At 47.7% G+C, this 9,855-nt stretch overlaps 1 pseudogene across 1 annotated transcript; it reads left to right on the forward strand.

Annotated features, from left to right (window-relative positions):
• The first annotated feature begins 627 nt into the window (after positions 1-627).
• On the forward strand, positions 628-1,144 carry LOC309373594 (small ribosomal subunit protein uS12 pseudogene; annotated as a pseudogene). Its single transcript has one exon. The product of its transcript is annotated as a small ribosomal subunit protein uS12 pseudogene (transcript).
• The last annotated feature ends 8,711 nt before the right edge of the window (positions 1,145-9,855 follow it).

Raw genomic sequence — 9,855 nt, forward strand, 5'->3', positions numbered from 1 at the left:
CTAAATATCTATTTCACGTGGAAAGCCAAAAGCTGCAAAAATCTCAAGGAGATAAAGGCTGCATATCACCTTCACTTGCAGCAAAGAAAGGAGGCAGTTCCAATTTATTTTCTGGCTCCTGCCTTGTCGTTGCAGTGTGGGGACACTGGGATTGCAATGTGCCCTAATAATAATCATCATAATCATAATCATTTTATTATTTATACTCTGCTCCTGTTGCTGGCTTGCTTCCAACACATATCAAAACATAATAAAACATCAAACATTAAAAACTTCCCGATACAGGGCTGCCTTCAGATGTCTTCTAAAAGTTTTGTAGTTCTTTATCTCCTTAACATCTGATGGGAGGACATTCCGCTGCCAAGAAGGCCCTCTGCCTTGTTCCCTGTAATTTCACTTCTCACAGTGAGGGAACTGTGTTATGGGCCACATAAGATTAGGTAGTGGGATAGAAGTAGGTTGGCAACTCCTGGTGTGGAGAGAGTTTTGTCCCCTCCCACTCGAGCTTGGGTCACCCGTTGACACTGATTGGCAGCAGATTCTGTACAGACAAAGGAAAAGCATAACTAAGTATGGAATTCACTGCCACAGGATGAGATAATGATCAATAGATCAGAAGAGGATTGATTAGACGTTCTTTCCTCCCCGGGATTCTCGTACAGCACAATGGGCAAGTGTGGCAGGCTTCACACAGCCAGGAAGTTGCACAGTCACCCACGTGATCAGCAGTGGCACGACAAACAATACAAGAAGTCCCGTCTGGACACTGCTTTGAAAGCCAACCCTTTTGGGGGAGCTTCCCATGCCAAATGATTTGTCCTGGGGAAAGTTGTCATGGAGGCTAAGCAGCCAAATTCTGCCATCAGGAAAAATGTCCGAGTTCAGCTGACCAAGAATGGCAAAAAAAAACAGCATTTGTTCCTATTGATGGTTTTTTGAACTTCATTGAGGAGAATGATGAAGTTCTGGCTTTGGTTGGAAAGGTCATGCTGTTGGTGACATTCCAGGAGTTCGTTTCAAGGTTGTCAAAGTAGCAAATGTTTCTCTGTCAGTCTTGTACAAAGGCAAAAAGGAGAGACCCTGGTCGTAAAGTTATGTTGTTATTAAGATGATCAAGAAAGTTTTCTTCTAAGAAAAGAGAGAATTAGACATATCCATAGGGGTATAGGGGCAGCTATAACTCACGATGCCAGATTACCGATACCAGTCACTAGGAGACAAAAAGGAGATGTAGATGTTGACGTGTTTTAATTTCTTTTTCTGTAAATTTTAATTATCTTTAAATGCTTTTTATTGTCTTTACCTCTTTCTTATTTATAATGTTCTTATTTCTTATAAACTGCTTAGAGGTTTTACCAAAAATCAAGTGGTATGTAAAATTTGTTGAACAATTTAAAAAAAGGAGAGCAAGTAATGGCAATTTATTGCCTTCTTCTCTTGATGAAGGACCTACAGAAGCAACTGGCTGGCCCTATGAAAAATAGGATTCTAGGCTGGACTAGACAGACCTTTTCTTCCAAAATCCCTCTACTGTGAGGGAGTTTTGTGCCTCAACTCTTGCTTTGTTATAATGCCAGTGCTAATTGTGACCATTTTTCGAATTCGGTTCTGTCTACATCGGGCAAGGTACTAACTATATTACTTTATGGTTATGCTTTTTAAGGTCAAGGTACAAAGACACAGCTGGAACTTTTGTTGGGTCAAATCTCATCAAATCTGGCCATCAGTTCCCCGTTTCCTAAATATGTTAAAAATAAAATCTCTTAGGTGGAAATAATGAATACATTTTATTTTTTGTTGTTCTTTTCTTTTATTTTACTTCCACAATATCCCTTTTGTGTGATAATTGTTAAACCCTGAAAAACCATATTTAAGTCAATTTCCCTATTAAAAATTAATAGAAGAGAGGTCAACAGAGAGACAGAAGGACTCACAAACTATTCCAGATTACTCCATCCAGCTAACATTACTATGGCAATAGATCGTCATTTAAATCAGATGATACCAATTTATACAATTGTAGAACCAGGATAAGAGTTCAATTGACAGTACATTCTAATACTTTTCAGGAGGAAAAAGCCCTTAATTATATTAGTTTATAGCAACTAAGAGATTATTTTAAGATGTGTGCTATAATATAGAGATTAGGATCCACAAGGAATTGAAAGGAGCAGGAATGGCTCATCTGGTGAGAGCCAGTGTGGTGTAGTGGTTAAGAGCGGTGGACTCGTAATCTGGGGAACCGGGTTCGGGTCTCCGCTCCTCCACCTGCAGCTGCTGGGTGACCTTGGGCCAGTCACACTTCTCTGAAGTCTCTCAGCCCCACTCACCTCACAGAGTGTTTGTTGTGGGGGAGGAAGGGAAAGGAGAATGTGGGCCGCTTTGAGACTCCTTAAAGGGAGCGAAAGGCGGGGTATCAAATCCAAACTCCTCTTCTTCTTCTTCTTCTTCTGGTGGGGCAAGGCATCTGTTCAGATTTCTGACAATTTATCTCAATGGTCTAATGGTGCGTTTATGAAATGTTGGTCTCTTAGAGTTCAAAAAATTACCTCCCAAATTAAGCATTGCAAGTATAAAATAGAAATTTCTATTCTATGTGATCAAGTGCATTTTGGGCATCTAAAAACATTAGAGCTGACTCATTTATTATTTTTATTGCACTTATTGATTATAGCAAGCACCTTCTGGTATTAGCTGACCACCCCCACCCCACCCCCGGTCAAGAATGCTAGCCTCATCCTAATGGCTATTTTCCTAGTCTCACTTACTATACGGAATTGTAGTGAAAGTGTTATAATCTTGATTGGTACAATACTATAACCGAGTTGGTAAACTGCTAAGTCTCCACTTTCTCTCCCTTCTTTCTCACTTCATTCATATAAATTTTGAAATAACTTTAAGGTTTTTTTAAGTGTTTTATCCTGCTCTTTAGCTGAAAAGACTCTCAAGACTCTCAGATCATTTTACAAAAATCAGTAGTAGGCAAGTCCCTGCTCTCTGCAGAGGTGCCAAGTTCCACCCAACATGTGTGTGTGATGTCACATGTGTCATGACGTGGATTGTGAGGCCTGGCTCCTCAGGTTTGGGGGTGCTTAGCCCCACTGCAACAGACTGGGGTGGGGAGCTGAAGACACACCAGCCCTATAGAGTTGGTGCCTATGGCTCTCAGGCTTATAACGCAAAAGACATGACACACAAGGAAAAGGGGAATGGAGAGAGAAAGGAACGAGGAACGCAAGCTCTGCTTGCACCATTTTTAAAGTTGCATTTCTTAGAATGATCCACAAAGATTGAAATTGTTCAGCTATTCTGTTTAAAAGGTTGTTTTGTGCCATGTTTTCATGCCTTTACCAGCACCCCCTCAAGCTTGGAGGAAAAGGAGACATCACTCAGGGAGTCAGCGTTGTCCACTCCAGGACCTTCTGTCCTGTCCTGGTTTCAGCTTGAAGAGCCCACAGAGCAAAGACAGTTGTTCACAGTAGCAGCACTGATGAGTTGCAGTCTGGATTCACTTGAGGCTTAACTGAATGATCAGTCTAACCCCAGAATGCTTAGAGTTAGACAGCAACCACACACTTGAGAGACCTCACAAAGAAAGAATATTTGTGACTGCCCGACTCTTGTTGCAGGGTTGCAGGTCCACAGAGAACTTTTTCAGAGGAGTTCCACAGCCACCTCCTTTCAGGACAGTTTCATCTTGTAGAGACATTCACTGTCTCCTGGACCTAGGTGGTCAGTCACACCTGCTTGATGTTGTGAGTCACAAGGTTCAAAGGTAAAGCATATGGGTGATGGGGTACACCTCACATTATACTTTGCCCACAACCATCTGAAAATATTCTCAAAGGGTTCTCACAAAGCCCCCTGATTAGCTTCTATCAAGTTCGCCATCTCTGCTTAACACCATCAACCTAAACCTCAAAAGGAAGTGATCTGAGCAAGACAAGGGAGTCAAGAAAACATCCCCTACAACCAGACCTCTGAATCAGCTCACCATGAACATCTTGGGACCTTATGCTCTGCTTATGAGCGTCAAGAGGCACCAGGCAGCACCACTGATGGAACACTGGGCTACATGAACCTATAGCAAGGCAAGACACAGCAATCTCTCATCATTCAATTTATTAGTTAAGAAAAACTTACCTTGTCCTTCCACAGTAGTTACTATGCTCAAGCTGATTGACCACAATTTCAAAACAATTTCTCTGCCCATTTGCACTGTGTGTAGTTGATTTTTAATGGTTTTTAATTTCTGGATTGTATTTGTATGTGTGTGTGTTTAAGTAAGTTTGTGGACGGCCCAAGGGCTTAGTAAATGGTTGATGGGTAATGTAAGAAATAAATAAAAACTACAAATAACTAATAAAAATTAACAATGCAATGAAAGTGAGCCAGATACAGCAGGTAAGCAATTGAAAAGCTATAGGTCAGTGAATTAAAACACTTCAGTCCAAGAGATCAGATTCCTGGCAGAATAAAAATGTCTTTATCAAACAGCAGATGGCAGAGAGAGAGAGAGACGTGGCCAAATGAGCTTTCCAAAGGAAGGGGTTCTAGAGTTCATCCTGTAGTCATAGTCACCTTATCTGTCTACCACTTTCTGTAAGCATTGCATTCAAAGTGGTTCACAGCCAGGCTTCATGAACTGCTGAGATACAGAGTGGAGACACACACCCCCAGCAGATTATTTATGTCTTCTTCTTATTTATTAAATTTAGATACCACCCAAAGACCACAGAGCAGTTTACAACACAAAAATATGAAATAACACACACATAGATACGTTAACACAATGACGCTTGGCGAGTAAATCCTAATGGCACAATGAAAGGGGTGCATAGTTACAAAAACATTTATATATTTTAACAGCTTTGAAAAATAGCACAGCATAAAGATGACTTGTTTTCAAGTTTTTCAGATATTTTCTAATTTGGACTAAAATCTTGTAAAAAAACCACACACATCTTCACAGTTAATCGCATGAGCTGTGAACCAGGGAGTTCTCAGTTTAGCCATGAACTCTCTAGCTGTATTCCCATTTCATGGTAAGTCACGGCAAATGGTTTACCATGAATGCTCAGACTGCTTCTGCTATGGGGCAGGCTCCTCACTAGCAAGGGGGGAGGCAGCAAACAGCAAATGTTGGCTTAGTGTTGCATCTGAATTGAGGGTCATGGTTTGTTTTGCTAAAACAAATCATAGGATCTGAAGCCAAGGTTTGTTCTTGCCTTACCAACTATCAGTTTTACTTGTTGTTTCTGATTTTGGAGCCAATGCAAGGTTCTTGTAAAGGCTATTCCAAGTATATGAATACCATGAACAATTAGGGAAGATGCTGTAAAACTCACACCCACTCCTCCCAAAATGTATTCTCATTTGCCTTCTTGCCTTTTCCTTCTCATAATACCGGAATCCCCATTATAGCTCTAACAATCACGCTCTCTCTCAGCTCAACCCATAGAAGCATGAAAAGCAACCTTGACTGGATCCTCTTGGCTTGTGCTGTGATTCCCCCCTATTTTCCTGCTAAAATGTTGAGCTCCTTGCTCAGAGAGGTGTAACATGAACCTCCCAGGAGGCCAGACACTTTGCAGTCCAATTAGGTTAGCCTGTTCCCCTTTCAAGCCTGCTGCTCTTTGTTTGACGACCACTTGGCTGTTCACTTGCAATGTGCCATCAGCAGTGCCATCCGTTTCTATGAATACAGAGAGCTGCTTTGCACCGAGTCAGACAGTTGATCCACGCAGCCCACTATTTGTCTATTCTGACATTCAGCGGCAAGCCTCTACCTGAGAGTTTTTAGAGGGGTGATGCTCTGGCTTGAACCTGGCCAGCATCTTTCCTGCTGCTTCCTAAGTGGAACAAATTCCTTCAGCCTGGAGCTCAATTGTCACCTGTATGTTGTTGCAATTTCAAATAGGTAAGGTAAAGGTAAAGGTACCCCTGCCCGTACGGGCCAGTCTTGACAGACTCTGGGGTTGTGCGCCCATCTCACTTAAGAGGCCAGGGGCCAGCGCTGTCCGGAGACACTTCCGGGTCACATGGCCAGCGTGACATCGCTGCTCTGGCGAGCCAGAGCTGCACACAGAAACGCCGTTTACCTTCCCGCTGGTAAGCGGTCCCTATTTATCTACTTGCACCCGGGGGTGCTTTCGAACTGCTAGGTTGGCAGGCGCTGGGACCGAGCAGTGGGAGCGCACCCCGCAGCAGGGATTCGAACCGCCGACCTTTCGATCGGCAAGTCCTAGGCGCTGAGGCTTTAACCCACAGCGCCACCTGTGTCCCGCAATTTCAAATAGCCGCGCCCAAAGAAGACTGCAACTAATTAGATGGTGAGGCTTCTGAAATGTTAAACATTAGTTTGCTCAAATAAGAGTGATCTATTGATTTGTGCTATGCTTTGAAAAATGTACCAATAACCTTGGAGAGCTGCTGCAAGTTGGTGGACTGCATGTGGTTCTGGCCAGGATGGGCCTGTGCCCTGACTGCCCACAGTGTCTTCACACATTCATCAAAAAATGGTCACGGTGGTTTTACATAGCAGGGGAGCCAGTTGAGCACTCTTCAGACAAAGGGCAGCTGGCTTGAAAGGGGAGTGAGCTAACATAATTGGATTGCAAACTGTCTGGCCTTGTGGGAGGGATCAGGTGAGATACTACAGTCAGGGTAGCCCCTGGAGGGCTGGGGTGATGCTTTGCACAGAGTCAACAGGTCATTGTGTGACACAAACCAATTATAGATAGCCGATATATTTATCAGAGTCCAAAGCTCTGAGAAAGGGAGATACCAGTTTGCCTCTGGAATCATGCCAATAAATTCTGTGGGAATTCAGGTTGCGCTTGTTTCTGTGTGCCTGACATGCCATGAAAATCTTGTGGTCAGGTAGTAGGCCGCTGGAACAATGGCCTTGTATAGTCTTCCCACAGAAGGGCTGCAGTTCTGTGGTAGATCCCAGGTTTACTCCTTGGCAACTCCAGATAGGGAATGTCCTCTGACAGAGCAAACACAGAGGCAGATGCTCAGTATATGGCAGCTTCTTCTGTTCCTACAAAGACCCATGTAGAGGAGGCAGCTCCCATACATTCAGCGAAGGGGAGTAGCTGCTGCCTTCAAAACAATCCCTGCCAAGGCCTCCATACAAACTGAGCTGGCTGCACAGCCTTGTGCTGTCTCTACCACACTCTCTCAAGGCGCTTGCATGGAGGCCCTCTCGCATGGTCAATGGCATGAATTTGTTCAGGGACATCTAGCATCTTGTCAAGAGAGGTCACTTTCAGAAATATCACCTACACTCACATTCTCCAAAAACCGCCTCTAACTCTGGGAGACAGGCAAATAACAATGAGAGGTTTTTCTGGCTTCCTCTGCTACAGAACAGAGCGTTTCCTCTGTTCCACAATCACCTCTGACTGAGCAGGTTTGGGGGAATTTTGAAGTAACACCCCCCCCCTTGTTTCTCAGAGGCAAGAGTGGGATGGGTGTGCACACTGACCCCTGCAGGTCAGCTCTAGCCTTTATTTACTACTTATTTTGCATTTAACAAAATCTGCACCCCTTTTATTGGAAATAAAAAATATTCTCAGTGTCCAGCCTAATGCAGCAGCGTGCTGTGTGCAATTTTCTCCTCGTGCCCCCCCCCCCCCCGGAAGAGGAGCCGCCCCCGGGCAACTCCTCGCGGACTTCTGCGGCTTCTCTCTCGTGATTCTCCCCCCCCCCGCGAATCCGGATCCCCGGCTCAGGAGAGTTCGGTCCGGCTCTTGGCTGCAGCCTAGCACCTGGCAGCCTGCCAGCTGAAGTGTGTGGAAACGACACCGCCAGGGCGGCAGAGATTTTCCTTAATTTCTCTCTTTCCCGAATGCAGACAGGCTGACATTGGCTGGAAAGTGGAGCAGCTCGTCAGGGACAATCAATGAGAATCGATCGAGCTGCTCAGACGAGGCTCAGGGCTGGGGAAATAACGCAGCAACACCAGCAAGCAGTCACACACACGCACATGGAGAGATTTTAATCTAATCTCCTCCTGTTTCAGTCTTTCCCCCGCATCCCTTCCTCTCCTCGCGCTCGGCTGCTTGGAAATAATACTTCAGCCTCCCCCGGACGCGGCGGGAAGCCGCGAAAAGTTCGAGGGGGCGAGGAGGGGGCGCAAAGACGGCCCTCCCCTCCTTGTTCCGGGCTGCTCTCACAATGGAGAGCTTAAAACACGCGGAAACCCGAGTGGACTTGGCAGCTGTGGCGCACTCACACGTGCACGCTGCCCGCCCCTTCGCCTCCGACGGGCGGCGCGGAGGGGGCTGGGTTGGACTTTTGGTTCACGTTCCCAAAAGCTCGTGCACCGAGAGGCGGCGCGTCCGAGGCCACCATCCGACCCCCAAAGAGCTGTGGGGCGCAGCGTGGGCGCAGCCGGAGGCGCTCTCTGCAGCCGTCGAGGGGCGCCGCCTTCGCGGCCCAGCGCCCCAGTGCGTGCGAAGGAGCCGCTCTCGCTCGTCGGGGAGGGCCGGGCTGGAGAGCTGCTCCCAAGGCGGGCGGGCGGGCGGAACTCCACCCGACGGGGAAGGAGGTCACCGGGATGGAAAGCAGGAAGGCGACTGGGAGGCTCGGACTGACGGGCTACTGAAACTGGAGGGGGTGGGGGGACAAGCAGCCCGGGATGCGTTTCCTCGGGAATAAGGGGCGACGCTTCCGAAGGCATCGGCCTCCGGCTGTGCCTGGGGCGGCAGCTGCGCTCTCGACGGCTCTGCTCGGCTTTCCTCGCGCCGAAGGAGGCGATGCGCCCAGCAGGGCGTCGGCGCACCGGGCGAGCAGAAGCTGCCGCTGGCTGAAACGCAGAGAGGGGCTTACTTTCGAGTAACGGTGGTATTGGAGGATAGCCGGGCGGGGGCGGCTTCCTTGAGAGTAAACACCGTTAGGAAGTTCGAGGTACACACTTTGGTTGCAGCTCGTGCTGCGATCCTGAGCATGCAAACTCGGGAAGAGGCCCTCTTGAATGCGGACGGCTTTGCTTCCGAGGAAATGCCTTGCTCAGCCCTTGGCGCTTTTCTGTTTTGCGCCCGTCGGCTGGCCTGCCCTTTGCAAGAGACGCGATCCTCTCGGGTCGCTTTTGGGCCCCCTAAACGCCCGGAGCCATTCGCGACGGCGCCTGGGCTGCCGCAGCCCGGCCAGGGACGCGCTGTCGGGGCGGCTTCTGGGCCGTTGATTGACGCGGCCGCGCTTGTTGTTGTGGCAGGAGCGGGAAGCCGCGGCTCGCTTTCTTAGTGGGGCTCTGCCATAATCCTTGCCTGATTGCTCCTTAATTCTGCGCCTGCTTCGCAGGATGCTTCGCCGCCAGGGCCGGTCAGCTGAGCCGCCGCCTCGCTCCCCGATTGCCAAAGAGGAAGGCAGATAAAAGGCGTCTCGCGCGGCGGAAAAGGCCTCCGCCTCCCCCCGAAGAGGCCCCCGGAGAGGTGGCGTGGAGGTGGCGGCTGCTGCTGCTGCTGCAAACGACGCCAAAAACATTTCCCTCTAAATGCCACGGAAACCACCTCGGCATTCCACACCCAAGGACCGATTATCATGCATTTTAAGTGTAAAAAAAAGAAGAAGAGGAGGGAGTGAAAATACAAGCCAGGGAGGTTCTTTGCTTTTAATCCCTTTCTTTTTTCTCCTCCCCGCCCCCCAGCACATTTCCGCCTCTGGCTTCCACTGGGCGCAAACAGGTACCAAAGCGGCCGCTGCTGCTTGTCTCCTCGAAAGGGCAAGTGTCAAATCACCTTACATTAAAAAAAGGAAAGAAAAAGCCTCCGAAGGCTTTGATTTAGAGCGAGTGCTAAACCTCTTTCAGTCTCCATTCAGAGCCTCCCCTTTTCCCTTGGTGATCCA

This window comes from Podarcis melisellensis (assembly GCF_964234715.1).
Source record: "Podarcis melisellensis genome assembly, chromosome: 7".
In the NCBI taxonomy this organism is placed as follows: Eukaryota; Metazoa; Chordata; class Lepidosauria; order Squamata; family Lacertidae; genus Podarcis; species Podarcis melisellensis.